At 33.8% G+C, this 21,895-nt stretch overlaps 1 long non-coding RNA gene across 1 annotated transcript in view; it reads right to left on the reverse strand.

Moving 5' to 3' along the window:
- Nucleotides 1-17,891: 17,891 nt before the first annotated feature.
- LOC125694152 (uncharacterized) overlaps nt 17,892-21,895 on the reverse strand; it is a 132,514-nt gene continuing 128,510 nt past the window's right edge. Inside the window, exon 3 of the long non-coding RNA XR_007377431.1 lies at nt 17,892-18,056. This is a non-coding gene — a long non-coding RNA (uncharacterized LOC125694152). The remainder of the gene's footprint in view (nt 18,057-21,895) is intronic.

The raw sequence follows: 21,895 nt of genomic DNA on the forward strand, positions 1-21,895 counted from the left end.
GCAAAAGATTTGCTGAGCTGCTGCCAGTGACAATCTAACAAATCTAAAACTAACAACATCAAGATGCCAGAATGCACTAATATAGCTACAGTATTCTATATCTATCGTGTACCATTTTGTACCATTTACTAATTGCTAAAAAAAGAAAAAGCTATTAAGAGGACACAGGAGTTTCATTTTTGTTTATACACAAAGTATTTCTTCCAATATTTCCTAATATTAATAACATAAATAATGTTAAACTGTACAGGTTTCAGAGTTAGACAGACATTCTACAAGGAATAACAGGTGTCTGCCTAAGTCTACTTTTTCTAGCCCTTCCCCCCTCCCCCCCCCCCCCCCCCCCCCCCCCCTACTACCTACAAGGCCTCTGTCTATGCAATCTGAATTAGTTTACCCAGATGCAGTCCACTGAACCAGTGAATCCAGTGGGGGCTGCAAGATTATTCTATTCAGTTACTTCTGACAACTAATTTTCAGCTGAGTTACATCTGAATGGGATTTTATTTCCATAAAAGGTCAGCTTCTGGATTTCTGCAGACAAAGAGCCACTTGGGAAGTAAGAAGTTGTCCCCACCCTTAAATTAGAATCTTCAATAGAGACCAGTATGGAAATCTGGATTTGTTTCAGAGATAAGTGATTAAATGTTTGTGAAATTACAATGAATATGGACAATACAAAAGCCATCTGTCAGGAGAGTACCATGAAAGATTAAAAACTGAGAATACTGGAAACAATCCTGTGGGTATATCTTGCACAATTGGAAGCTTACATTCATGTGCACACAGCAGCATGCAAAATGAAAAAAAGGTAAGTACAATCTCTGTAGTCATAAATCCTTGCTGTTAAAAGAAAAAATCTGCATTTGTCAATTGGCATTGGTCTATTTTGTAAGCAGAGCCTGTCAAGGTAAGAAACAGCAAATCCTTCTACTTATCAGGAGAACTGATTGGTTTGTTTTGTAATCACAGAAGAATCCATAAGCATAAGCCCAAAGCACACCTCAGTAATTATTCAGGACTCTTCTTTATCAAGGTGCATAAATCTGTCCCATTTCATTGGTCGTGTTAACTTCCAGCACTGTCAAGTAGCATTTTATCAGCTCTTCATTCCAACCAGCCTACACTCAAAATATTAGCAGAGCTAGAGAAATCTGGAATGCATGTAAAATAAATAACAGTGAAAGAACCAACATGTTCAGCAATGGTCATGTAGACTGAATATTTGCAAGGAAAAATGTTATGATTATAGGTGAAAGAATTGCATTTCATTTACAAGAATGCTCAGATTTCAGAAAACAAAGGCTCTTTTGTATAAACCAGTTTAAAGCAACACTTCATATGTTGCAATCAAAATTCATTTTATGAAAACTTCTTTGAAATATTGCTTCTAATTCAGATGATTAATGTCTAGTAAGTATTTGAATTAATATGCTGAATTATACTTCTTACTGATACATAATTCCTGCAAGGCAGATAAATCTTGTTTTGTCAAAATTGTCTACAGGTAATAGTCAGACTGTAAAAATAATGAAATTCTAAGTTTTTCAGAAAAAAACACGTATAAAATCCAGTGGCATTAGATAATAAGCTCTTAAGTTCTCTGAAAACCTTCTTCAAAAGCTTTGTGACTTACATGACACAGTTGGTTCATCTGAGAAATACAGCTTTTTGAAGGATGATGACATCAAAGAACTTTTCAAAACATGGGCCAGAGACTATGTTAATCTGTGGAACTGGAAGTGGAACTAAAATTTTTTTTGTCTCATATTCTGTTGGGCTATCAGGTCAAGATTTTTCTTCTTGTGTACTGTGAGACGCTTCATAAGCAAATGAGTTAAGAACTCTGACCTCTTCAATAAATTTCCAAGATTTGTCTGCCTGCATTAGTAGTTCATCAAGTCATGAGAGGTAACTGCAATCAAATAAACAACACAAAGATTAGGAATTGTATATAGATCTTTGGCACACACTAAGCCCTGGGAGGTCTAGGCTATCAGAGATACATTGTTCTAGTACCTATACTAGCCTGTTTCAAAACAGTTGAGGCATACTTGGACAAGCATTACACAGATTGCAAAGCAGACATACTCCAATAAAGCCAAGCTAACACATCCCTAACCAAAAAAGAAAATGAGGCATGGACATTACCTGTGAAAACACCATACTATGGAACTTCTTAACTTCTATTTGAAACTCATTTTCTTATCTGCCTTTTCTCAATATATTTATAGGATAGAATAGGAGATAGAGTCTGAGGATGTAAAAACATTACTAACAGAACCAGACATTTCCACTTTCAAAAGATGTTAAATTCAAGACTGACGTTTGCTCTAACTTCTACTAATTTCCACCAGGAATTTGTATGCTGTATAAAACAACCTTTACTAGAGAACTTTCCTTGGGCCACCTCTTTGCTAGTGAAGGTATTTGGAATTTGATGCTGTACAGCCAGTGTACTGTGCTATTCAGTGTACCACTTCTCAGTGAAAAGACATCTGGGCCTTCTTCACTGAGAATCCTTTGTCCCTCAGGCTCCACCAATTTCTCATTATCTTTCTAGTCCTGTGTCATTTTGCTTCTGCTCCTTGAGGTATCCAAAACAAAATGGTTTTGCCTCAGACGAGGCAGATTAAAAACAGATTGTTCTCATAAGAGCACTCATATTTAGCAGCTCCACAGGATTTGCTCATATATGCTATTCCAGTCATTCAAGTGTTTTGATTTAAAAACAACAACAACAACAACCAAACAAAAAACAGCAACAAACAAAAGCAAACAAATAACAAAAACTAGATTCACTCTTGCCTGTGTTTTGAAAATAACAGAACAAAACAACCTGAAAAAAAAACCCAAAAACCTAAGTAAACCCTGAAAAAAAAAAAAAAAAAAAAATTAATCATATTAGAGCTTTGCAGTCTGACACGACAGCTGAGTATTTCTTTTCTTCAAAGACCCCAGTAAATCACAACAATGGTGCTGACGGCAAGGTATAATTGTCTCTGATACACAGCAGTGAGTTTTATTTATGATTGTTTATAAAATATCCTGTCGCAATAGCAGGCTGCCTAGGACCTCAGCCTTATTTATGGATACTCCTGTCTTCACATGCCCTGTGATGCACCAAATTAAAAACAAAACAAAACAAAAAAACCACAAAATTTTCAATATTATGGTCTCGAAGCAAGAATACTTATTTCAGAAAACAAAATTTGTTATGTTTTTCATTCTTATGCTGTTGTGAAAGTGTCTGTTATAAGAAATATTTGAAACTTCAGTCAGTAGAACATTTCCTAATTTCTCCCTCACCAAAAAGCAAATTATGCACTGAATGATGACACACAATTCTATTTTCATATGCTATGTTTATGCTATTATACTCAGATTGAGAGTATAAAGAAAAAAACGACTGTCACTTCAATGAGTAAATTCAATTTATAGTTGAAACTGATTGTTATAGAAGTTGTACATGTTTTGAGCATAACAATCTTTGGTAAACAGGATGATTCCACATCATGGGACTACACAAATTCTCCCCCAAAACAGAGAACATAGTTTAAGCAAGCAGTCAGCTGTATGAAATCACTCCAGTTTTTGTTGCAGACTACAGGACAGCCACGCAGCATACATTATTAAGAAATCTATGTTGTTCAGTCACATTAATTGTAGGCTTTTGCCACTGCTACTGCCAGATGTTACCCTCCTTGCATAATTTCTCACCGATCACCCAATCAGGTATGAGTATAGAAGAAGAGATGAAATATCCCAATCCCCAACTGCCAATCAATGCAAGCAAGGAAAGGCAAACCCACAGAAACTACTCGTCAGTACTTCACTTCTGCTCCTAGGAACAGCAGATGATTATCAATTCTAACAAGACACCAAATCTCCATAAGGCTGTCCCCTTTAACAGCCTATTAAGAGAACGGATATTTAAAATAATTGAGTTGCATCAGTAGAATTAAAGATCACTCAAAACACATCACAACACTTAAATTGGTTGCTGATACTAGTAGTCATCTAGTAGTCATTGCAGATCCAATATATGTCTACCTATAAAAGAAATGCCTGAAGTATGATTACTGACAAAGCTGCAAACGTTTCTGGTTTCTCTCTGTAAATGTAGATTACACACACATTATAAAAGAAGAATTAAGCATATTTCAATCCTACCATTTATCTACTGAAAATACATAGTGCATCAGGATTCATTTTGAAAGAAAAAAAAAGACTTTTAAAAGGTGAAGCACTGTTTAGAGCATAATGTTCATAGAGGTCTCTGCTCTCATTTTATTCATAAGATACTATTCAGAATACAAAACTGAACAATGAACTTGACCCATTAAAGGAACTTAAAAGAAGGACCAGTAAAATTTTATTTTTGCATTCTACATAGCAATCTTGGAAAATCCTCTTTTCAATCAACTGAAAACAAAACAAAGATTTCCAACTTAAGAATTGGAGGCTTTTATATATATAAATTAAGATGACCAACAAGAAATAAATAGAAGTAAAATTAATTATCTTTACGTGAATGCAAAGCTAAAGTCTTGAATTTAGGAGGAAAAATTTCCACGTGGGAAGCAAAAAAAAAAAGATTTGGAAAAAAAAAAAAAGTTTCCTTAGGAATGGTAAAATCAAGCTCTTCATTTCAGAAATCAAATTCTCAATTCATGAAAACATTAATGAAATAAACCGCTTTGAAACAGAGTAGAAATCAAAGGAAAAGCCTAGACAGCATATCTCATCCATCTTCACAATGCTTAGTGAAGGGGTTGGAGCTAACTACAGCAATGCTAGCTAAGCCTGTGCAGAACGCAGGCACACACATAGTGGTAGGAAAGAAGCAAACAATCTGTTCTACTGTTGGATTTGTGATTCAGACAAGAAGCAGCAATAACTGTGATCAATCTGAACATTAGTGAATTCCACAGTCTTACTCAGGAGAGACATTTTTATGAAGAAAGAATCACATAATCCTAACTAGATCCAGAAATTGTCCTCTGTCTAACTTAACCCTCCCTTTCCCTTATGCACTGATGGTACACCGTCTAGTAATCAGGTGCTTTTTAGCTGCTAGCTTCCTTTCAAGTACAAGGACAGCTGCCACGATCTTCTCATTAGCACAATACCAACTGCAGCAGCATTTGTAAATCAACATAATTGATTACTCCAGGAAATGAGCCTACTCTGATTACAGCATTAGGTAACACAGAGAAGACTCTTGCATTCTTATGGTAGTGTATCCCCGCTGTTTTAATTCTTCCTTTGAAAAATAAGCATATGTATATATTCTATTAATATTCTATTAATACTTCGTACTGGTATTCCACATGCTGTTCTACTTGCAGCAAGATATTGCCTCTGTATGTAGCTGCAAAAGTGTTGGTTTCAGTTAGTTTAATCCACAAGCAGTGAAATATGCCACTGTTTATTTAATACTATAAGAAGTTAATGTTGAGGTGCAAAATGAGCAATTCATAGGCAAAAGAGATACTTATACATATTCTGTTAAGGTATAATTTATTTTTATTTTATTCCATTTTTCTTAAGTGCAAAGAAACTACAAAAAAATCTTCACTCTGTTTAGAAAGCCAAATCCATTTTTTCTATTTCCTTTTAATCTTTCTAATTAATTTGAAATCAAAATATATAATTACAGAAGTACCTTCCACCTTTCTTATGTCATACATAAAAAAATAGGTTGGGCGATGGTGATGTAATGCAGTATTTTGGGTAAATTATCAGAGAATCACAAAATCATAAAGGTTAGAAGGACCCTCTGGAAATTATCTAGTCCAACCCGTGCTAAAGAAGGTTCCCTGCAGTAGGTTGCAAAGGAAAGCATGTAGGTGTTTTGAATATCTCTGGAGGAGGAGACTCCACAACCTTTAGGCAGTCTGTTACAATGCCTTGTCACCCTCACATTAAATAAGTTTTTCCTCATGTTCAGATGGAACTTCCTGTTTGTGGCAGTTGCCCCTTGTTCTGGGCATGACTGTACGGAGCCTGGACCCAACAACTTGACTCCCAGTCTTTATTTACAAGGGCTGCTTTAAAATTAATGCTTCCTCTTTTACTATGTTGGCCCCACCAAGCCCTATGCTATAGATAGGAACACCTCTGTCTAGACCAGATTGCTCAAAGCCCCATCCAACCTGGCCTCAGTTGGTTCCAGGAAGGGAGCATTCACAACCTCACTGGGGAACCCGTTCCAGCGTCTCACCACCCACACAGTTAGAAATTTCTTCCAATATCTAGTCCAAATCTACCCTCTTCCAGTTTAAAACCATTTCCCTTGTCCTGTCACTACATACTGCATGCCCTTATAAAAAGTCCTTCTCCTGCTTTCCCACAGGCAAGAAAGATGCTGGTATCAGCTTATACCGTATATTAGTACTCTCAGCACAAATAGACTATTGAGTTGCCAGACTTCTGTTTCTTATGAGGCAGGGTTATATTGCACTAAAATCATGACCATGCTCCAGCTTTCATAGGAAAACATGAATCCACTCATTTTCACTGTATATTTTAATGTGCTTATCCTGATATCTTCTGCAATGCAGATACCGTAAGATCAAAACAAAATAAAACATCATTTAAATCAGATCTATTTGCATACAAGATGGACTCTCACACTGAAGGTAGCATGAATTGTTTCTTAAGTATGCAAACTGACTCACTAAATCATAAACAAATCCTTTAATGCAGTGCAGCACTTTGAGAAAATCATCCTGCATACTTCCTTCATTTCAGAAACAAGTTTCCTGAAGTCAGCTTAAAGAGGCCTTTTTTGAGCAGTTTCAACAGCACTGATTATAGAAAGTGAACCAGTTACTATCTTCAGCTATTTTCTCCACAGTAGTAGATCCAATTCTTCGCTGCCTCATGCTTTCCGCTAATATTAGGTAATATTAGGTACTGCATAATACTAAACCAAAAGAATAATAAGCAGTTCCAATCTTGTCCAGTCATAAGCACTATTACAATGTGACACAAGAGAGTGGTTCAATATCTACCATATTGTCTACTTACCAGCAAGGTAACCAAGAAAAACTGAAATGGGAATCTCCAAATGTTTCAAAAAGTTATTCCTGATGGTTATCAACTATAAGGGGCAAATTCCAACAAGTGGTCTTTGGTTAGTTGATTGGCTGAGATTTTTTTTCCCATTTATTAAAGATTTGTCAGTCTACAGATTCGAAAGGATGAATGACAAAATCTTTAAAGAGCACGACATTTCATGCCACACTTAGCGCAGTTATGAAAAATATGTATTGTTGAAAGTAGCCAGTATTTCTTATCTTGAAATTACATTAGATAAACCACGCCATCAAAAAAAAGACATAGCTGTGATTTCAGCATTATATAATAAAAACACGTGGGTCAAAGAACTGCAATTTTTATCTTAAATATGGATTGATATTTTTTTCTTTCGGTAGCAGAATGTTCTTAGTATCTAAAAATTAAAAATATTAGTGACTTATAATGAGTCAATCCAACTCACGCCTTTTATCAATGTCATGTAGGCCTCTAACTAGAAAAAATCACCTATAACTTAACAGCAGAAGGTATAGCTATCTCTATTTTAAAAATACACTCCTCAAATTCATTAACATTAACATAATTGCCTTTCTCCACTCTCATGTTCATAAAATGGTTTTGCAAATACAATTTTCAAAATAAAAGATTTTTGTCCCTTTTTTTTTTTAAGCAATGCAAAGTTTATAAAAATAGGATAGAAGGATAGAACTCTGTTAATTTGGCACACAAATGCACCCTGTGCATTTTTATGGTCACTTCCCTCTTCCCCAAGACCGTCAGTCCAAAACATAAATACATTAACAAGTTGCTGAAGATAGAAGTGTCACAAAATCCTGCAAGTTTTCCACAGGTTTCTGATAAATAAACACAGATATAATTTTATTGAAAGAAGAAGATGTTCATGATACCTTCAACCCCAGTAAGACTTCTGTTGTGGATATCAAGATCTCTGGATGGAGAAAAATATTATCAGTTCTATTGACATAGTCTTAGAAGTGTGTCTACCTTGAAATTACTTTGGAGCACAAAGAAATGTTTGTTTGCTTATCTTTAATGATTCCCAAGCGAAAAGTTTCACAGAGTAAAATCACTTTCATAGAAGACTCCAACTCTTATGGCAGGTGATAGTAATCTAGCTGCAACTACCAGTTAGAAAGGGAAAATAAACTCAGAATTTATATACTAGCAGAAAATCTAGCATCAACAAATGTATGAGGTTTGATGTTGCACAAGCACTTTTTAAACTGTCTTGTCTTCAGACATCTTTCTTCATACAAAGTGAGACAGATGGTTTAAGCCTGAATCATTTTATTGAGTTATTGAAAAAATGCAAATTTATTCAAAGGATCCAGATTTGCATCTTCCCTTTCCTACAAAATATAAGTCAGAGGAGTGAAAGTATATTCAATAAATTATTTGAGATAGATTTAATTGAAAACTGGAATATTCCAGTAAGTAAACAGCTCTCTGCGTTACTGTAAGATCCATATGTGATTTGACTTCTCTTAATCCTCAGATAAGCACTAAAAGAAAAACTAACTAATAAAGTATGTACACACTTAGAGGTGGGGTGGAACAGGGAGATGTGAAAGGAAGGGAAGCATCAGCACATTTAAAGAAAGGTTCCAAAATTTTTCTCATTTTCAGAAAAACAGTGTGAACTGTTAACAAACATGAGAACCAGCTGAACATTCATCTATGTGAGATCTCCCATGATAGTGAACTTGATCCAACTATATGTATGGTAAAACTCAGGGAAACTTATTTGCTTTAATTCTGAAAGGGCAGATGTTTGCACACACATGCTACTACAAATTGGTCTATCTTTTATACCATTGCACAGCTTCATAGAATGTTTCTTGCTTCACACTGGGATAGCCTGTGTTCAGAGAAAGTGAGGATAATGCCACCACCAACCATCAATTCCATTCTGATAACAGACAACTCAACACTTTGCTTAAACTAGAGATGAGAAAAAACAATGGTATACATCATTTTCCCAAATAAATTGGTTCTAATGAAAGGAATACAGCATGGGAGAATCCAGCCCTATACCTGTCCTACTTCTCCAGGTGCCTAGCCATTGCACAGAGTACAGAGAGATACAGAAAGAAATTCATTGGACTTTACTAACTGTATACAGCATCATCATCATTATATTCTGCATATTTTCATGAGAATGTTACTAGTTAAATGTTCTTTACAAGATGCTTCCAAAAATGAGACCGTGACTCTCTAGCACGGTCTTTTGCGTAGTGTAGGTTCCAGCACATCCGTGAGTTAACTTTTGCACTCTATCACCTTCTGAAAAAATTAATTCAATTTTAATTTTGAAATCACTAATGTTGGAAAAAAAAAACTGAAAACAAAAAATGGAGCAATAACAATGCCTAGCAATTTTCTGTGATGGCTGATTACCCTCTTTCAAAACTGCCAATTTGAAGTAAAACAAAAAAATTTGCATGACACTAAATTCCCAAGCACTTAGTATTTCTGTGTGTGCCCAGTTGCTATGATCAGATATACTTTCTTTGGAAATACGTATGTACCCTTCAAACTGATTCTTAACGTTCTTTCTGGTGACATGCATAGCTGAATGCTTTTTATCTTTCATCATGAGGCATGTTTTCAATCACTGTCATGGCTTTATGTATCTGTCTCAATTTATTGGTATCTTTTTTCAAGTTGTTAACTCCAAAACTGGACACAGTATTCTATTTTGATTATAAAAGTGACAAATGCAGTGAAAATAACATCTCTTAACTTAGATTTTCAGTTCTAACACCTAAAAATGGTATGATACTTCAATCTGATGCAATATCTTTATTTGACAAGAGCCATTAATCCAAAGTCTTCCATTTATAAATTTTCTTCATGTTCCTTTATTGCATAACTAGCTTTCTGCAATTCTAAATTGTTACGTTTATATTTCTGCATCCACTTCCGTACTTCTCCTTTTGTTAAGCTAAATTTTGCATGTTATAGTTGTATCTAACTTTTCTCTAAAATAGAGCTACTCATTATAATTAAGAGGAGATTCTTCTGCCTTAGTGCAATATTCTACTTTTCTGCATCAACCTCTTACCTTACACACAACTGTCTTCTTTTTTTCTTTTTAATCTATTTCCTTTGTTTAATTTATTTTTGAATTCATTTTATTTTATTTTTTAATTTAGCGAACAGGATCACAAAATACTCCTGCTAGACAACTGTGACAGTCTTCAGTATGGATGACGTCCAGATTAACATTTTTTCATTAGCAATATTCAGTATGCAGATGAGTAAGGAACTGTCTGCTAAGATTTCAGATTTTCTTTTGAATTATTTGAATGTCATTTCTAGCAGGGAAACAATGTAAAGATTTCCATGCTGTCCACAGTGAGGTACATTTCTTTCATTTCTCTCTTGCTACATATAAATAAGCTTTTACAGAACTGTCATTCTGTTCTTGGGTCTCATTATAAAGCAGACACCCACTGTTAGCATTTTGCACTTCAGCTCTTGCCAAGATTTATCCATTGTCACTAGAAGCCTCCCAACCTATTGGTAATTCAAATGGCTAAAACCGTATTTAGCACGTAGAATCAATCTCCTTCTCTTCTGCCACTTAAGTCTTACTCAGTATGCTAGATATTGAATCTTCAGTCATGCCACAGGGCTTCAGCGTTACCATAGTGGTACTGTGCATTATTTTTCCTCTTCAGTTTCTGAGCAGCATTTAGAATATCTTCTAAATATAGTCTCCCATGACAATGATATAACAACTTTGCATTAGCATGAAACTATGTTTAATTCACAGCTTTATGACCCTCAACCTATTTCTTTACTTGTTTAAAAGAAAAAAAATGAGAGAATCATTGGGACGGGCTTGAAAATTTTTCTACTTTGTGAGCCTACTGCAACATTGCTTCCAGTATCTTTTTATTTTGATGAAAGTATGCAGCCCTCCTACTGAGATCTAATTTACATTCTTTGTCCTTCTGCTCCCAAAAAGCATTTCTCAGACCACTGATAAAGTCACCTCTTCTGAATGTGTGATTAGGCTGGAGATGAGCTAACCTATATTTGACTTAATTTTTCTTTTAATAAGCTTTGATTTTATGCAACTGAATATCTTTACTCTTGGGCATAATCTCATTGTTAGACCTTTATGCATATCTGTTTACTGTAAAGATTTGAGTCAGTCTCAGATTTTTTTTTTCTTGAATAATTTTGCATACTATATTTTGAAACCTTCTTGTGCCGAGAATACTTTCCAGCACAAATTTCATTAGATACTAAATAATAATAAACAAATAAATATGTAAATAAATCAGTGCATCTTCTTTCAGTGTATCTGCAGAGTTTCCAACTTGTTATTCCTTGAAGCCTGGTCAGTGGTTGGTGACCCTGCACATAGCAGGGGGGGTGAAACTAGGTGATCTTTGACGTCCTTTTCAATCTAGAACATTCTGTGATTCTGTGAAACAATTGCTTCCCAAATAGCTTCCAAATGTCTTTATGGTACATTAGCAATATAAAAAAATAAAATAAAACAAACAAACAAAAAAAAACCAGTACCGATTTAGAACACAGATAATTATGATCAATTTGTATTAAAGCTTTCTCATAGCTTTCTGTCAATCATCTCCAAGTTCAACTTTCTCATTATGTGTTTCCAGAAACTATATGATGGAATTCTGCTGGTGACATTTGAGTGATAGTGACTTTGATTTCAAAGGAAAAGTTTCAGGTTCATTTCATTACCTTGGAAAAGTAAAAGCAAATTTGCCTTATAAAAAGCAATTACTTCTTAGCTGACCAGTGCACAATAGCAATATAAAAAAAGATTTCTCATTCCACTATTCAAATCCTAAACTAGCAAACTAGTGTTTGATTTTACTTTAAACCAATTTTACCTTGTTTGAATTGCAAAACCGTTTAATCTTCATAAAGTAGGTTATTATAATGGAGATCATATTTTATTGGCAGAGTACACCAACTTGGAACAAACAGTTTTGTATTTATTATTTTTTTAAAGGAAGGAATGCTTTAAATTGGATCACACTCTTCAGGTATTCCACAGTTGAACTTATTTATTTATTTTACAAATACCTACTTTAAAAAGTATTCTAAATATAATAAACAAATAATAATTCTGAATACATCATAGATCCAACAACATATCTGATTTATGTAAAATATAGGATCTTATTCAGCTAACTACTCTCTTTCCTCAATGGCTTTTGTAAGAGTATCATGATAAATAGGAGATGAATACTTCATTTAGATTAATTTGATGAGTTTCTACAATGAGTTAGAGAATTCCTCTTTTGTTTCCAGACTTGATAACCATATTTCACAGATATTTATATGGCAGTAAAGGTATAAAATTTAAAGTGGATTTAAGGTAAAAATTGTGTAACTAGAACCATTTCATGTAAACATAGAACTAACAATTTTATTTTATATGTTTAAACCCAAATGGAAAATGCTATATTTTCTTTTACTTAGTAGTTGTTTCTATCAAACCAATTACTGAATTTCCTTGGAGCTGTCAACATGAGTTTACTGAGCATCATGACAGTATTACACAGCAACTTCTATTTTGAAGTGACTTTGGAAAATAAATAGATCGATATGCAATTATAAGCATCAGTAACAGGCGTATCATTCAGTAAGAGTCTATGTAATTATTCAGAGTAATGGAAAAAAAATCACAAGAAGTTGTCTTGTTTTGTGATCATATTTTAAAAGGTGACTAAAATGAAACCCATCCTTATCTCTGTAATACACCATATCTGGATGTAGAAAATATAGTTAAAAAGCACAATTCCAGGTCTTTTTAAAGTCCTCTGATCTAAATAACCTAAAATAAAAATGCATAATCTGAAAACAAAAATGAAGTGGAGAAACCATGAAATCAATAGTAATATCTATCTATCTATCTGTAAAGAAAAAATCTAAGTAAAAGCTTTAGAAAAACACTAAAAAGAAATATCTTGAGCTAAAATCAGAGCACTTATTTTCTGCATTTGAATGTGAGTTGTATACAAATGCACTGGATGAATTTTTACAATGATTTAAAAGTTAAGTTCCAGCATACATACTATCCTTAAAAATTAATGTAGAATATCTGTCTTCATCTTTTGAATGAAACAGGCATTTAAGATATGCAGGTACTTCACTGTTAAGGACTGCACACTGTTGCAGATGAAGCACTTATGGAAAAGGTTGAGTCCCTACTTGAGAACAAGGAATGAAAATGCTTGTGACAACCCTCTGAAATGAATAAAGCCTCAGTCTTCCATACATCTTCTGCACATCAGACGTACAGACGGGCCATATTAGGGTAGAGATGGTGATTAGATGACAGATATGGTTAGGTGTTATCTTAAACTCTAAATGATGCAATTTATCTATGCTACTAGGCTGCAGGAATTTCCTGGCAGCCCAGGAGATTTCAGTTTATCCTGACATAACCCAATTTATCTTTTCCCTTGCATGTATATGCATGTATGTTTCTGGACTAGTAGAATCGCTTACTTTAGAAAGGAAAGAAATAGATCTTTTTTTTTTTCCCAGCTGGAGAAAAAAAAATTACATTCTCGTTTTTTGTAAAGCATATTTTCAAATAAAATTTTATTTAATAAATTTGAAAGGTGACAAGATGAATGACACCAGTTCCCTTATGCTTTAACATTATTTTCAAACCAGATTTTTCCCTATATGCAATTGAGAATTTTTGTCTAATGCACACAAATCCTTCATGAAATACCAACTGCAATCCTTTGCGATGAATTCTTCTAAGAAATAGAGCAAGAAAAGTAAAAATAATCCAACTTTCTCTGGTTCCTGGATCCTAGTAAGAACAAGCAAAGTAGGCTGGAAATAACATAATGTTTACATACAATTAATTTCAAGTATACCTAAGTTTGTAGAAGAATAATCTATCAGTATTATGTCTTTCCAGCAAAGAACTTGGGACACCAAAAAATTACCCTAATCTACGACAGAATATTACAACCAAAAATTAGATTTAATTGACAATAGGTTTACTTCCACATAGTAAAACCTAATCTTAGCTGAAACAGGAAAATTTAATATTGGAGAGTGAAAGGAAAAATATATCTTACCAATGTTCTGGAAATAAAGTTTGATGATCAGCTAAAAAAAGCTTGCAGTGCGTAATCCAGATTGTGATATAAAAACAGTAGCAACAGTGCCATACAAAAAGTTTTAAAAACTTGTAATTTAAAACAGCGTTGTATTACAAGTCGATAATTTAGGAGATGCAGACAAGCTTCCACTGAATAATATAAACAGGATGGTCTGAAAGCAGTGCCTCCTATTTATTTCCATTGAAACTACAACAGATATAAAGATCACAATAACAGTATCTGACAGAGCAAATTCTCAGCTACAGAACACTATTTTTTAAATACTATTTTTTAAACAACTATGTAATTTTGCCAGCAGTGAACAAGAGCCCACATGCCAAGCTCACAACAATCCACCAGAAGTGGCTCACTGTCACTGTTGTCACTGCTGAAACGCACCATCCACCACACTCAAATCCAATGCTTGGCTTCCATCAGCACTGAGCAAACATCAATGAATGCCAATGAATGCCATTATTTCCACATGGAGGAATACACTGATGCACCTTTGCTTCATAAGCACTTCTATATTAGGTGCCATTTTGTCAGACTGCCCCTCTGCTACCTTATGTTGCACTGCAACAAAGTGAAATGGAATACTGAATGGGAAGGCTCAGCCTCGACTGCCATACTACCAGCATCTGCCTCCACCTTCACAGGACAACATAATGACAAATAATTACAAAGCTGAGCAGAGATGAATTAAAACTGTCTTTGATTCAAGATAAATGTGAAATGACGTTATATATCATTGTTGTGAAGATAAAAGACAAATTTTGATTTTGAGGTATAAATACCAGATATTTCCAAATAATGTTTTGGGTGAATCACCAATGTATAACAAAATCAGTTAAGTGAGATGCAAAGTGATTAAGACCATTATTTGACTTTACAAATATATCAAAGAAATGGTTAACATAGAAAGCTGGCTCTCCAGAAAGACAGAAATATCATTCAAACAGAAAAGAAATTTCATTATTTCACTGAAGGAATTTAATCTCTCTCAATCTAAAATGTCTTTATTTTTTTTTTCCATTCTTTCTTTTTTAATATCTGTCCTGCTTCGAATTGATGTAAACTATACTTACAGTATTCACAACACAAGAATGGAATAGGAAGATAACACAGATGATAGTAAAAAAAAAAAAAAAATGGTGTCAGAAACAAAGAACTCAGAGATAACCGACAGTCCTCCTCCACCCAGTATTTTCTTTTAAAAATGAACATCAACTACAGAGATTTGTATCGAATAAAAATAAGAGCATGTTTGTTGATTTGTCAATAAATACCTTGAAAGCAACGCCTATTTATAAAAAATATATGAGTTTTAGCCATATTAATCATTAAACTTACAGTAGCATAAATGTTACTTCTGGGATGGTGGGAAGGTTCTGTTTTTGCTGTTATTATCCTTCCATCGGTAAAAAGGTATGTTTCAAAATAGAGATCAAGGGAGTTATAATATATGTACTTCAGCTTACATACTGACAGACTAAAATCTATAGAACAGTAAAGAACTTACATATAGACCCACAAACAGAAGTTTGGTAAACTAACATGGGTCCAGAATGTTGTCTGAAATACAAATACATCCACAGCAAATTTTGGTTAGGTTTGAATAAATAAGCACATACATGACACAACTGTCTCTACGTACCACTCTCTCCTATTAAGTATGGACTGGAAATTCTCTCAAATCATCTTTGTGTAAACACACAGCACATAGCTTAAAGTATGTTGCTACCTGTGCACAAGGTGACTTCTTACAACGCTGTAGTAATGTTAGTTTCCAAAATAATAATACCAATTAGTAGGAATTAAGAGAGAGACACTACAAACACCTAACAAAAATTTAAACTCAAAGATTCTGATGTTGAAAAATTCTTTGATTTGTTTCTAAAAGCATGACTGCAGCACTGCATGTGAAATTCATACTACCAATGGATCAGTAAAACCACACAAGTTCACTGACTTACGTTCCTTTTTTTCTTTAATTTCAAACTTAATTAGAAAACATTTTCCTTAGCTCAGAGGAAAAAAAATATGTTAATAATATTTAAGCAAATACTAACACAAAGTGGCTACAGAGATTCTAGGAATCACAGCTTAGTAATGTAGCTACACAATTAAATTGTATCACAGCAGAAGTAATAACCAGCTGCAGCTTAAGTAGAGTCAGATGGATGCTCATTAAAATTTAAGAGTTGAAAGTTCAAAGAAAGAACTTAGAGCAGTCAAGCTGTCCTCAGGTCTGAAACACTTTTTGATGAAACACGGAGGTGATAAAATCAAATTTAATCAAAGGAGAAGAATAATTAAATTAAAAATGAAAAAGAAAATTACATCAGAAAGGTAAAGACTAAGGTAAAATACACTATGAAGACTTTTTTTCTTCATTTATTTAACATAGTGCTTCGAAAAGCAGTTAGATTGACATCAGCAGAAACAAAAGCCTTTTGAACAAGCATGGTATAGTCACCACTAGAAAACAGTCTCCTGTCATGAAGCAGCTACACAGCTAAACCTAGACCTAGTAGGGCAATCTTCACACTGTGTTAAAATACAAATTCATTTGTATTCATTTTCTGTGTTCATCCTTAGCTTGCCTCTCTCCTTCATGAATGTCATCTAGCATAATGACTGATAATGGTTACATGGACTAGTTTATAGATATCTGTATTGCAGAAGAAAAAGTCAAGCAGCTGGTTTAGACAGGTCATTCAATTATCATCAAGCCACTTTTAGCACTGCACAAGGCAAAATAAGGTATTTTTAGTCCAAACAACAAGGTAAAAAGTTCCAAACAACGAGGTAACTTTGAATCTAGCCAGCAAATAAAATCAAGTCGGTCCTAAGCACGTGCACTTTCTGATGAGTTCAGTACTAATTTCAGTCTTCTTGTGACCAGACGAAAAAATATCCAGACAACCACATCCTCTAATGGCGCAAAGATAATCTGTTTTCTCTTCAATGTAGAAGACCTATCTCTAAAGACCCTCTGAAGAATGACTTCACCACACGAGAGACCTCAAGCTTTTCCAGTGCTTGTGGATGTACACACTTGTTTTTCCTAGAGCCACCCATGGTATGGCCACTACTAGACTCTTGACAGGTTACTGAGAAAAAACTAGCAACCAAGTCACCTAATTTACAGGTGTTTACCTAATTGTATATATTATCTTCAGCAGATTTCTGTTAGTAGGTTAAATTATTCATGCATCTCTGCATGACAGAGCAGAGGTGTTTGAAGGTGACATTTGACTGCAGTGGCTTGCCATTTCACTATACACCTCAACAACAAACAGACAAACAGACCTATAGCCATCACACTCCACCAGCAAAATACACTGATATCCTTATCGCATAGCTTCATAAAGAGTACAACAGATAAATGTGAGGGGTTGGAAAATGCAATCCTCTGAGTTAAGGAGCATACCATAATATCAATGCACAAATCAAGTGTACCAAGTATTTCCAAACCCTGTACATTCTTGTGGCTGTGGTGCTATTAGGTATATGCTCAGGGACTGTTTATACACGCACACACACTCATGCACTCAAATGACTTAACGTGTCACTGAAAGGAATTACCCAAGCCATAAATCTACAGTTAGGACTTCTTTCAAATGTAAAAAAAATCATTAGCTTCCTACTACAATTTCTGTAAAATCTAACTTCCACATACAGTGGTGTATAGGGTATATACCTGTATAGGCTATATGGCAGCTTTTGGAAAGTTGCTAGTGCTGTGAAATTCACAGTGTTGAAGCTGCATGTAGTATAGCACACAAGGGGCAAATGAAGGATGATTTCAATCCAGGTTTCCTTGTACAACTCAGTAGCTCCTGAATGCTTTTCAGTAATGCATGGCATCTGGCATAACAAAAATAAACAGAGAGGATCCACATTAAAAAATATTCCAGACAAGCTACGATAGAAAGATGTTTTGTTTTCAAATCATTTAATACAAGAATATTACCTTAAAAAATATATTTTTTTCCTCTAACATTTTCTCATTTATAAACCAAATCCAGAATATGAAAACACTCAGGCCACCGAAGCTGATAAGGAAATTTTTCTTATATGATGATAAAATGAACATGATGATTCACAGTTTCAGCTTCAGTAAGTGCTCTTTAAAATTGTTTCTATTGATTATAGAGAAAACAAATTTCCTTCATCCATTTACATTTCCTTGAATTGAATAAGAAAACATATTTTGTGTATATTTGCAATGCATAACTGCATTTGTTATAGTCTCACATTTTATTATGCACTTGGTTTGTAAAAATCTCAGAATTATGGAAAATGCTCTGATGTACTTCCCTGTTTTGAAAAGATGCAGATTACATGCATATGCAAACTATCACTACAGTTGAATTTTCTTTTAGTAATGACAATACAGTGATAAAAGTTAAATTATCTTCCATTGTTGTATGCCCTGTTATTCTAAAATCATTTTTATCCCAAGGTTTTGTGAGGAATGGTTTAAAAAGACTCTTTAAATATTAAACATACCAAAATATTGATGGATTAAATGAGATTTAGTTTCATAATCATAATGCACAGTGCTTAGTGCACAATGTTTTCTTTCAGTGTGCTGAGTACCAGCTTTCAAGAGGATACCTTGCATTTTAAAATAGACTCAGTTTCATTATCATAGATGTTTTCTCCTTTTGAAAACACTGAGTTATTCAGATATATATTTTTTAATTTCCCAGATAGTAAACCTCTGATGGGATAATCTCATACCAATCCATATGGGAAGGCAGTTTTGCAGATCAACAAATCCTACCATTATTTGATTTGATCAAAGAACAACTTAATTGAAATAACATAAAGCCATTAACAAAAGTTCTTATGCACATCCAAGTTAGTGTAAACAACAGGCAGTTTAAAATAATGAAAATGTTGTTATGACCAACAGATGAACTTTTTGTTTGTTTTTAATATATACATGCATACAGTACCTTCTGGTTGGGCATAGTTTTATACCAAATGTAGTGAACCATTCATAACAACTATTTTGCAAATGGTAAAATGCACACATACACACACAATATAAAAATGCTGTTAAAAAAAACACACATAATGCCATGCTCCAGGTAGAGTATGTGAGACAATGAAAACTCTTCTCAGAAATGTTAAGTTGGTTTTAATTTCAGTATATACGATCAAGAATTTTATTTTTATTTATAAAAATTAAAAAAAAAAAAAGGTGAAATCAATATAAGAAAAAATTGCATTAAGATTCTGTGCTTTACAATGCTGCCTTTGCAATTAAAGCCCAACTAGCAGTTAGCTAGATTTAAAGGGACGTTGAAATACATCCTAAATGATAAAAAAAGTCTGTAGTTCAGAGGTGGTTTAATCATGTAAATATACAAAATATCTTATTGGATCTACTCCGTATTTTCCTTCTGAAGAAAACGTGGCAAAAAGACAATTTCCTACCCACACAGCAGAACAGATTTTAGTACCAGGCTTTCTAAGGTCAGCACTCCAAAATTCTCCTCATGTGCTGGAAGATATTTTCTTCTGGAAAGTGTGCCTTATAGGGAAAAACGTTTTTTCCTTAATTCTTAAGTGTAAAAGAAATTGCACAATCATTTCACAGAAGAAAACCTGTACTTGGAAAGGAAGGGAATTCTGTGTTCTGAAATATTTTCCAGTCAAAAATCTGGTCAGTTGATCACTCTTCTACTGAAAAAAGATTAATCACTGACAAAAGAGTAACAAAATAAATTGCATTTCTAAATGAAATTTAGATGTTTAAATGTTTAAACAGCTTTACTCATGTTTTCTGAAAACTTGAAAACTCATGCAATGAATTTTTTCTTCATAAATGTGCATAGAAGGAGAATTTCAGACTTCTATTTACAAATACTCATGACTAAAAATAGTTGTATAGCCTCTAGCATTGCCCATTTAAAAAGGAATAGAAAGATGATTCCATAATTCCATCCAAGAAAATCATAACTAATGATACGGGCAACAAACATGAATTATTGTCTGAATAGCTGGAAATAAAAGTTCTGAGTTTTATACCACTGACTCAATATGACTAACTTCTAAAGCAAATAAAAGCAGCTCTATGCTGTGGATATTGTTTGGACTAAAATAATGAGCGAACATGCTTTCAGCAAATTGCCTTCTCAGTCTTAACTAGCTTTAATTTTCATATAGGCAAAAGTTATGATGACAAGCGTAAGTTCATTTTCCTGAGAGTAGTGGGTTTGAAAAAAAAAAAGGGTGCTAAATTGGAAGAGATCAGAATTGGTTCTTGTTTATCTTATTTTTGTTTCTTGGCAGCAAAATAACAATTTTTTTGATACCCCATCTTCATTATCTACAATTTATGCTTATTATCCCTTGCCATAGTAACAGCAAGAGAATAATTATTAATCGATGGAATAACTGAGGAGACCATATTGTCAACGGCACACTGCTCACACTAGAGAGAGAATTCTTTATTTTATTTAGGTCTTTTTGCAGTAAAAATTTGCTCTCTATAATATGGTGTTTTTTCAGTTGTTTCTGCCACATTAAAAAAAAAAAAATCAAGAAGCATTACATTTGGAGCAATTGCCATATATTCTTCAATTGAAGTAATAATCCACTGTCTGTGACGCCACATCTGATTACTGTGGAGAAACTGACAGTGCTGCAAATAGAGAATTATTAATCTAGGTGAGGAAAAAACTGTGAGAATAAATAACTTGCAATAAAGGAAAAAGGTCCTGTTATTAGAGAGAAAGTTGTAGGAAAAAAAGCAAATGAATAGAAAATAGTCGATAGGCAATGCATACAGACAGAATTATTTAATCAGGCTTTCAAAACAAAGGTGTATGTATATCTTCTGGGGGATTTAGAGTTAGCACAACAGAGTCAAAAGATTTGCTGCCTGGAAAAAATTCTTATCCTTAATTCATCGTGCAGAGTTCCAATATTTCATGGTGAGAAATCACTTTCCAAGATCAACATCAAATTGATTAGATTTAAGGCCATGTTTATCACTGAAGAAAAAAATATAATCCTCTGAATTAAGACTAAATCAGGAATTCTGCTAAAATATACTTGAACAGTTTTTTTAAATTAAATTATTCTTCCAGTTTATTTCTCTACCTTCACTCAACAGCTAATATAACTAAGTGAATATAAATATAAAGGAAATCTAAAAGTGACTAATTTTAATCTTGCTCAATTACAGTTTATGTCCCTAAACACTCAAAAAACACTTCTTACTTTCTTTGGGTGGAGCCAAGGTATAGGTAACCTACACTCTCAGCTATATAGTTCACTTTTGATCCACCAATCATAGGGATTTTGTAAAGGTGGTGGTTTTAACTCACTGTCAGTTCTCAGTGGAAAATTATCACGCACAACAACCTGAACTTTCCCAAGAGAACTGCAACATATTAATAAGGCAACAACATTCAAATATAACATAATTTCCCCTAGAGACAAAGAGTGATTGATTAATTGCAGTTATTAAAGCAGAATATCTAGCCTCTGCCTTGTCACTTGTTTACAATCTGTTTTTTTTCAGCAGGGTTAGTTCATATAAATTATTGATATGTATATTTTTGTTGCAGATCTGAGGATAGAAACTATAAGATAAAGCACAACAACAGAAAGAATCCTAAGATAAACAAGCAGAAGGAGTTTTAGATGTCATCAGCTATGCTCATAACATCAGTAACAAATTAAAA

This window comes from Lagopus muta, chromosome 5 (assembly GCF_023343835.1).
Source record: "Lagopus muta isolate bLagMut1 chromosome 5, bLagMut1 primary, whole genome shotgun sequence".
Taxonomy (NCBI): domain Eukaryota; kingdom Metazoa; phylum Chordata; class Aves; order Galliformes; family Phasianidae; genus Lagopus; species Lagopus muta.